We start from the raw sequence: 10,069 nt of genomic DNA, 5'->3' as shown, positions 1-10,069 counted from the left end.
AGTAAAGACAATCAGAAAGTGTGTCAGAACAGGGACTGATTGTACTGGAAAATCCATAGAGGCCAAACAAAATAAATAGAGAAAAATGAAGAGGACAAATCTGTAGTAAAATGAAAGCATTTGTTGGGATTTTATTATTTCCTTCCATACCCAAGTTTGTCATCCAGAATTTGATGAACAATGAAGAAGCCCTCATTTCAAAGCTCAGCAAAGGGAATTGGTGCTCAAGTCCAATAAAGTAAAGCTGTTTGGCATTATTTGCTTTAAAGGTGCCTTCCAACCCCAAACGTTCTATGATTCATTCAGAATTACACTGAGTGGTGCATTCCCCAAAGAGCCATTTTTTTCTGTGGAAGTTATGGAGGCTGTGAAGTGGCAGAAATGCCAGGCAAACTCTGAGTTATTAATCAGACGTGCATTTGTTCCCAAAAGCTTCTCTTTTATTGCTGTTCTTTCTGCTAAAAGTTTCCTGCATTGCTTGCCTGACTCCCAGAGTGTGTGAAGGGTGACCATTATGTACAGAAAAACTGGGAAAAAAGGAAGAATCCTGATTTGAAAATTCACCCAGACACCTTTTTTAAGGTTCTGGCTGCTCTGCTCTGCTGTTCTCCAGAGCTGCTGCAGCTGTGGAGCTGAGAGGAGCCCAGGTCTTGATTCCCTGTGTGCTGAGGGTGGGGAGAGCAGGCACCTGTGGGTGAAATCCCTGCATTGAAAAGTTACCAGATGAAATCATTTAGGATCTCATTAAATGAAGATTCATTTTTTACAGTACACTTTGAACTCTTCAGAGGACAGATGTTATGACAACCATTGGCTTATTAATCAGTATCATTTGATTATTATGTCATTGTTGATTTATTTACCACCTCAGTGTAAGTCACATCTATTCAGGTTTTGTAAAATTGTCGCAGACCCTGGAATAGGATACCCCCCAGATACCTTTTGCTTCAGCAACGCTGAAAAAAAAAACAACAGCTCCTTCTCTAGATCTTAAGCTGGGCTCCGCTCTTGTCGTTCTGGAAGTTATTGGCCGACGAGGAAGGACATAAGGAAGGGAAGAGAGCACATTGACAGCGTTACCTCTGTGCGGTGTAACCAGGCACCTCCGACCAAAATGGCAACGATGCCACCTCGTGTTTGCTGTTCTCATCACAGTTGTTCCCCTGACTGCGGGACGAGAGAAATCTCTACCGGCAGCAGTTCAGTCTGCATTTTACACATATCGAGTGTTATCATGCCTTACAAAGGCAAACTTTTAGCCCCCAACACGTCCAGATCAGACTCTCTGTATTGTCTTGATGTTTTATAACGTTCCTCTAACAATATCTACGGTATAGGAAGCATCTACTCAGTACAGATATACTGATTTTCACATCTAAACAGCACTGACTCTATCTGCTGTTCAGTTTTGCTCTCCTTTGTACAAAAATAACTCAAACACAGGGTAGTTGTAAGACTTAAGACATTTTTTCTGCATTCATTATTTTATTTTTGTTATTGGGGGGGGGAGATGGCATTGAGTTTATTCTGTAGTTATTTCCTGATTATGGGTTAATTCTTGCCTTACTAACATCAGTAGTGAAACATTAGAGGCATTTCCCAGCTTTCCAGCTGAAGGTACATTTTACATTTTCCCCTGATTATCTCAACATATGTTTGCCATCACTTTGCAGGGAAAGGCAGTAGAATGACACACCTGAATTTGTAGACAGTGATAAATATGTGATATTTATGAACCTGTCTGGGCTCAAATGTGTATTTCCTGATGGGTCACAGTTGCTGGATGATGGAATTGATGACCTAGTGATTTTCTTAGCTGATGATTTTAATGAACTGCTTCCCTGCCTGTCAAAGCTTCCTGAGGGCCCACTGGGGAGAAATGCTGTTTATCCTTCAGCCACAATAAGGGGAAACAAGGCCAGGTGAGCTCAGTGACCACTGATATGTAATTATTTACTGATTAATGGCCTTATTTTGTCCATCCTCATTATCAAGAGGTAATTGTTTCTCAGGGATAAGCACCAAGAGCACAGATTTCTTTGACTTACAAACATTTAAAGATAAGTAAGTTCTTAAAGTTCTCTTGTGCTCCTGCTTTTCTCTTTCTATATATGGCAGTGATAAATTAGCATTTGTACAGGTAAAGAAATCATACTTTCCCCTGTCCATGCTTTTCTTTTCCTCCATCTCAAAATCCAGTGGAAAAGCTTCCCTCCACAAACTCTGTGGGCCTGATCTGGTGCTCAGAGAAATCAGTTGCAGTGATTCTGGCAGATAAGCACAATCAGGTCTCCTGATCTTTGAAACCTCAATTCCAGCATTTGCTTCTATTTCTTTTAACTTCCTTGCAGCCCTCAACAGGTTTTGAGAGCCCCCAGTTCTGCTGTTCTTCTGGGATTGTTTCACCATGATCTAGGTCAAGTTTCATCTATAGGGCTGTTGTGTTACCCTGTGGCCAACAAAAAGAAATCTTAATTTAGCAGCCTGGAAGCTCCTGGTTGAACTGTGGTTACAGAGGGTGGAACTTTCATCTTGGTCCTTCCTCACTGTATGGAACTGCAGGCAGAGTTTGTGACAATTCATTAATAAATGAAATTTATTTATATATCATATATAAAAAATAATGGAAACAAAGGGGCTTGTCCTCAGCTGGAGGGCACGAGCCACACTGCCAAAATCCAAACTTTATACCAGCTGAGGAGGCAACCTAATATGTCTGCCTGCATGTAAGATAAGAGGATTGTGCCAAATGTAATTAGCTAATGTCTGAGCAGTTCTGTGAGCTCCCAGAGTAGGATGCCAGTGTGAATGTTAGGAGTCTCTAATGGTTTTGTCTCTTATGTATGCTTTTGCTTTATGTATGTTTTGTTTTCTCTCTCCTATTGCCACCAGGTTTCTCCTCTAAAAAGAAAGCAGATTGTTGTCTTTTTTGCTCCTCCAGCATCAGCATAATGAAAAAATGTTCTGCTTCTTTCACTCTGAGGTGGCAAAGAGCTCCTCTGGAGCAAAAAAGCAGCTTTCCTTTTCCTGCTTCCTGAAAAGCTTAGCTTCCTCAGGCAAGATCCTCAGCTCCACTCAAATCTTTATCTGCTAATTTAAAGGACTGAAACAGAACGCTAAGAGGTCCATACCCAGATAAAAGGAGATTTGGGCTTCTTAAACTTCGGAGAGCTTTTTCCTGCAGATATCTTGGATTCTCCCACATGCTTCCATGAGCAATCTCACAGTCTTACACTCTCAATTTCAGCAGACCCTTCCAAGGGAGGTTCAAAGTAACATGTTTAACACCTGGAGATGCACCAAAAGTCCAAGCTGCTTGCTAAAGGTCACCAGAGCATATGGTAGAGCTGCTCAGATCAGAGTTCTGTCCCATCCTGTTCTGACCCTCAACAATTTCAGCTGATGGAGCAGTCTAACAAATTCCATTAGCCAAAACAAGCCATGAAAACTTGGGTTGGTCACTTGCTTGGAGGGGATTCAGGCAATGAACTCTTCCCTGCTGTCCATTCCCAGTGTCACTCAAACCCCTCCCTCCCCAGGTTTCACCTGTGACACTGAAATAAGATTTGTTTGGGTGTCACTGGGCAGAAAGCTCTGGTTCCATGAGAATTTCCTGGATTTTGGGCTGGCAAGTGCTACAGGAAAACTCATTAATTAAAAGAGTAAACAATGCCTCTTTCAGCACTCACCCTTCCCTTTTGCTTCACAAGGGTTCTGAAATTGTCATCTCTATTCTCTTTTCCTAGGAAAGCTTTCACCATGGTAGAAAATAAGCCAACCATCCTATTTTATCAACAATAGTCCCTTTTTGTTTTATACTGGACATAAAAAGCAGCATCTTAGGGATTATAAAATAAACATCTCGGAGATAGGCTGTTTTATTGGAAAGAAATGTCACTGGAGGGGTATTCAGAAACTGGGGTGCATCTTCCTAATCGGAATTTCAGATTTATGTATCACCATTCTGTTCTGCTGTCTTGTAAATTAATGGTACCACACCAGCTAAAGAGATGGAATTATATTTAACCTGGCATACTAATAACAACAATTCTTTCTGCTAAGTTTCAATAAACATCACTGTTGTAGCATTGCAGAAGATGAAAACTCAGGCTTACAAACTCCAGGATATTTGGGATCAGTTCCAGCTCCTGTTAAGGTCAGTGGAAAGATTCTTGTTTACCCTGATGAGTGTTGATGACTGTAAAATCAGAATAGATTATTATCACAAGAGCCATGGCTGATCTTGTAACCAGCAGTTTGATCTGGTAACTGGCTCTCTGTAGCCACAATCCTACACAGAATACATTTCCCAGTAGGAAAACTGACCCACCACAACAATAAAATTATCAAAGACAGAGCTGTGAAGAATTCTTAGGTGCCCCAAGCTTAATTTTCTTGATTTTGAATCAAAAATAGCTGATCACGAGAAGCTGGGAGAAGGTACCAGGGTCTGAAATACCCTGAAATTGCCTTGTTTCTTGTACTCTTCCTAATCATCTGAACATCAAAAAGGGGCTGTAGATGCATTTTGATCTACCTGATATAGTATAAGTCAGATCCTTGTTTATTCTGCAGTCAAAAGGGGAAATAAAGTGTGTATTCCAGAAGGGAAAAGCTCACTTTTGCACAAAGTACAGCAACCTTGAAACTCTTTCCCCTCAGAACGTGCCTCCCCAAGGAGCTGGAATACTCCACAAACCTGCAGGCTTTGGGCTGCATCAGTCCCACACTGTAACATTATTTTTAGTGGTGTCAGTCCTGATTAACAATGTCCATTTTCAAGATTCTGATTTTCCATTGTTGATCCAAATTTCTGCAGTGCACTTCACAGGGGCAAGATGAGACCCCGAAGTAGGGGAAGGCTGAAGAGGAATCCTTTTCTCTTTGTTGACATCTTTTTTTTTCCTCCCTGGCAAATGGTTGTTTCTTTTCCATGTAAATTATACTGCTTGTTATTAGGGTGGCTGTATTTTAGTACATTACATGGTAAATTACACCCAACCATTACATGATAGATTTGGTTATCGTGCCACAAATTGTAGCAGATTTTTAAAAGAACTTGTCGTGGTTGACCACTCCAGCATCTATCTTATTTCTAGGACCAGGTTACTGTAGCAGTCATCAAAACATTGAGCACAGAGAGTTCATTAGAATATTTCTCAGACTATTCTAGGAAATCCTTGCCTTTCAAAGGCTGCTGTTCCTTACCTGTGGCCCTTCAAACCATGCTTACAGAGGGCAGGTTGAAGCTAAGGGAAACACACATATTCTGTAATGAAAGCTTTGCATTAAAACAATGTCCAGCTGTTCCCATTTCTTGTAGGAAAAGAGGAAGAACTGTGACACACATAATCTAAGTGGCTGAGAGAAAAATGGCAGAAAACCAAGCTTTTGCTCCTGTAAAAAATCAGACTTGATTACTGCAGGCTTCTAAAAGGGATCCAGAGCATGAGCAAGGGCTGAAAGATGTTCAACTTTTTTGGAAGCCCTCTACAAATTCCATGAGAGAGTTACCAGATTTTCTCACACATGAAGTGTCAAAGGAAGATACTGAAATTATTACACAAGACAACCATTTAGCATGGAAGCTCTGTGGGGATGAGCAGTGGGCACTCAGACTCCTCAGTCATGGGCAAGGAGCTGATAATCTTCCTCTACAATTGCAGTTTCCATAGCTAAAGGGGAGCAAAAGCCCCTCGCCCTCACAGAAATCCACAAGCTCCTACAAGTAGCCCTCCAAGGAGCTTTTGCCCTGTGACAACAGTGCACCTGGATTTCTGACAGTCATGCAGCATAGCATGGCAATTCTGTCCCAGACCAGAATATTTTGGGATATTATTTATCAATCTGATGTGCTGGTGTCTGTACCATGGCTTGTCTTGGTATCAGAGGACAAACACATTGAATTCATGCATTTGAACTTTTTCTTTTTTTAATTGTGATAAATGTAATGTATAAATTAGGAAAAATAACAAGGTCCTGTTATGTGTACAAGCAGGTTATTTCCTGGTGGATTCCTATCCCACAAAGTGTCTCACTAGCTTTTTCCTCATTAAATGATCTCTGATAAAATAATTACCTGAGCCCTGGGCATGTTCACCAGTGCACCCGAGGCCACTGCAATTACATTGAAATAAAGCTGGAGTGGCGTTGATCAGCCAGATGCAAATTTGATGACTGTTCTAATTACTGTATTTGGGAACCTTTAATGAAAGAAGAGTACGGGTGTGTATGTGTGAGAGAAGGAAAGATGCCTCCTTTGGGATGCTACACAATGGGAAAGTGCTAGGTATATTAAATATTTATAGAACAATTAGTATTCAGCTCCTCCCACAAGTTCAGATGTGAGTCCAGATCCAAACTGTCCCTAATGGGTGTATTTAGCCTTTTGTTCAAGACTTATCCTGCTTGTAACATAGCTGTGCACAGCCCTGCCTGTGTTTTCCTGTTGTTTGTGCTGTGCAAAGCTGGAGCTGACCCAGGGAAGTCCATGAAAAGATTCCAGGCTGACTGTGGAGTGGGAATTAATTAAATTAATTGTCTAAGTAAAATACCTTTATTAATGGAATATAAGATAATATAAAATAACCTCAAAATATTTCCATAAACATTTGAATTTGTAAAAAACATTCAAAAGAGGAATCCTCCAATATTTGCCTCTACAGTTTCTTTAATGATACAAATACCACTCAGGCTGACAAAACTGTTCAAATTCTTAAACTAACAAGTTTATAATGAATGGCTTTCATGAACTCCTAGACAATTACTGGTCAGTAATATTTCCAAAAGGCTGAATTCACAGCACTGCATTGCACAACCACATCTGAAATGAATCCTCGTAGCAGGAAATCTGAAGAATTAGGTGTCCAGTTTAAAAAAAGCCCATAAATGAGAAGGTATCTGCTATTTAACTCCCTTGTAGTAACTCTCCACACGAATTCTAAAGGAAACTTGACTGAGCTGAGCTTTGATGTTCTGGTTTCAGAGCATTAAAGTGAGGTATGATAAAATCCTGTCCTTTCAGTGCTACAACAGACTGTCTTGCCAGTCACAAGGAGAAAAGCTTTCAAGAACATGAACTGGTTTGCAGGGAAGTGGAGCACTGAGATGAAACCAGGGCTCCTCCCAGCACAGCACAGGTCACCCATGGCACTGAGCAGATGCCCAGCACTGTCTGAGCTGCTGGAACAGATCCTCTAATGTTGATATCTGACTTCATCAGACAGGTCAGAAGCCAGGAGACAGAATGGAAAAGGACAGATCATGGAAAACACCCAAAGGCATCTTCACATGTGTTTGAGCTCTTGCAGGCTTGCACAGTCAACTTATTTATTGACTTCAAAACATCATAGCATTCCAGAAGGTAATCACTGAATGAAAAAGCAATCTCAGACTGTGAAGGAAACTTTCATTTTTATCTGACCATTTCACTGGTCACATATTTATTTACCATGAATAATTTACCATCGTTAACAGCTTATCACAAATCTTTGGTGTTTCCAAAGCCACAGCCCTCAGCTGTGGCCCACAATGAAAAATGGGAATCTGCAGCTGCAAGGGTAAAATTGCAAAGTTTGATTTAAACTAAGAAAAGCATTTCTCTCACCTGTTACAGCATCAGTGTACAGAGTACAGCCCCACAGCCACTGCTGAGTCAGTAACACTCACAGAAATACAACAGCAAAACCAGTCCTGATCTGTAATTTTTAAGGAAGGGAATGTGCATCCTTCCAGCCATTACAGTTTCCACTGCTTAATATGCCACATATTAAACTCTGCCCACTTCAAAAGCAGGAACAAGGAACTGTTTCCTTTGCATAGTGTTGACAAGTAATTTGATTCATATATTCATTTGGAATTACCAAATGAGAAGTAGTTTAAGCAGCCTCCCAAACCTCTCCCTTTTCATTTCTCCTCATGCTTCAGTGTAGTGCTCTCAACATGTCTGAACAAAATGCTTCTATCTATAAGCTTCACTTTACAAACCATATCATCACCTGAAGAGCAGCTAAAAGATACCAAAACATCTAAAACCAAAAGCATAATGGCTATTTTCCAAAGCATGCCAGTAAACAAAATTTTAACAAACCAAATTGTGAAGGTATTTGTATTTAATACCTCAGGGGGAAAAAAGGAAGGTGGGATGGAATGTTTTCTGCAGCTGAAGTTCAGGCAGAAGTTAAGAAGACAGTTCACCTCAGTTCACTATAAATAGAGGCTTCCAAGCAAAGACCTATCAGTGCAAATTTGGACACCAAAATGTACAAAATGTACCAAGGAAAGAGCTGATTTAGCAGGAGACCTGCAAAGAGGAAAAGCTGGAGACACTGGTGGCTGCCTGGGAACAGACATTTCTCTCCAGTGGCTGCTGGAGTGGCACAGATTTCCTTACAGCTTCACAGCACCAAGAACCAATACTGCAGCTCTGGCTGTGTTCCTTTATAGGCACAGTCCCTGAGTTTGGGAAGTGTTGCTAAGGGGCCTGGCAGTCCTGAGGATGGGCAGCCAGCAGAGAAGGGAGGCTCCCACATGCTGGCAAGACCAGAATGACCAGATACAGAATTATCTTTGAAAAGAGAAGGGTGGATTGGTTTTCCCCTGCTCCCCTGCAAAATATTTCTGTACAAGGACTTATTAAACCAAGCCAAAATACTACTTTTTTGGAATATGGGAGGCTTCCATCCAACCTCTTGTGTCCCGTCTCCAGGTGATCCCCCTTTTGGGTAAGGGGAAGAGTTATATTAAGCTATGTGACAGAAAAAAACAGCCCTGCTGTGTATGCATCATTCAAACCCCATGGGCTTTCCTCCAAAACAGGGATGGATTTTACTGTCATGAGATATTGTGATGAAGTATACAAGAACTTTAAATTACTGTGTAATAATGGATGCAGTATGAGAATTTTAGGCACTGAATGACTTCATTTCCAGTTTATATTTTTTTCTTCCCTTAGAAGGCAGGGAGGTTCTTTGCTCTCTCAAGAAAGACAAAGCATGGCTAAATGTTGGAAGATGGTGAGGGTACTTTTTTTTCAGGTAAGTAGAGCTCAGCTTGGAGCCTGACGTGCCATTTGGCTGTTACTGTTTCATGTCTGGACATACATGTTAGCCCCAGAGAAGCTCTGGGCATTAAACTGCCATTTTTGGTCTTTATGTGGACTTGTGTGCAGACACTGGAACTTCTTGGCAGGATCACTCTGAGCTGTGAACATGCCTTTGAGGAGAGTCCTTCCAGCCAGGAATACAGCAAAATGTGGTGGAGAGACCCTATTCCACCATACAAGGAATCCTGCTGGCAAGCCATAGCATCTGAAATCAGGATACCTTCCCAAAAAAAAAAAAAATTTTGCAACTGTTATGTCTCTGGCCCATCTGCTTTGCCCATCGTGATAAGCAATTTATCCATGATCTTGCCTTACTCATATCCCTGAAAAATCGCTGCTCTATGCAGAGTGATCAGTTTCTCTTTCAAGTTTCAGCATGAAGTGTAAGGCTGTAAGCAGCAATATTGGGTACTCTGACTCATTCCCTTGGAGGGCTATTTTTATGATTGTTCATGGAACTATATCTTAAAACTCTCAGGTCACGTTCTTAAATCATTTTCACAGCTTTCTGCTGAGCCGTCTCAGCGCAGCGGTTCTTCCCTCTGAGGTTACAACTTCTCCGAGGCTCTCGGGGCTGTAACTGCCCTCCCTCACTGCAGCCAGCGAACCCAAAATGTTGGCTGAGGACCTCCTTCCTTTTCCTCACCTCGGTAAGTGGCTGCAAGTCAGTGCCGTTTAAAATTTAATCAGTCTCGTCCTAACAGGACATAGTTCTTGGATTTTAACCCATCTTCTACACAAACCACTAAATTCAGCCACACTAACTGCCTCCTGACAGAACCTTTATCTCAAGAACCTCTTAATGAGCTCTCATTAGCACAAATTGGCCCTGAATATCTCACCACTTCCTATCTCTTGCTTTCTCTGCAATCCATTAGCATCTGTTAGCAGCCTCGTTTGAACAATTAAACTTAACGGTTTCTAAAAACACACAAGAAACACCAGGTTCTACTATTAGGTCTGTGT

This window comes from Vidua chalybeata, chromosome 18 (genome assembly GCF_026979565.1).
Source record: "Vidua chalybeata isolate OUT-0048 chromosome 18, bVidCha1 merged haplotype, whole genome shotgun sequence".
NCBI classification, from domain to species: domain Eukaryota; kingdom Metazoa; phylum Chordata; class Aves; order Passeriformes; family Viduidae; genus Vidua; species Vidua chalybeata.
The sequence above is the reverse complement of the archived record's forward strand: the minus strand, read 5'-3'. Positions refer to the sequence as shown.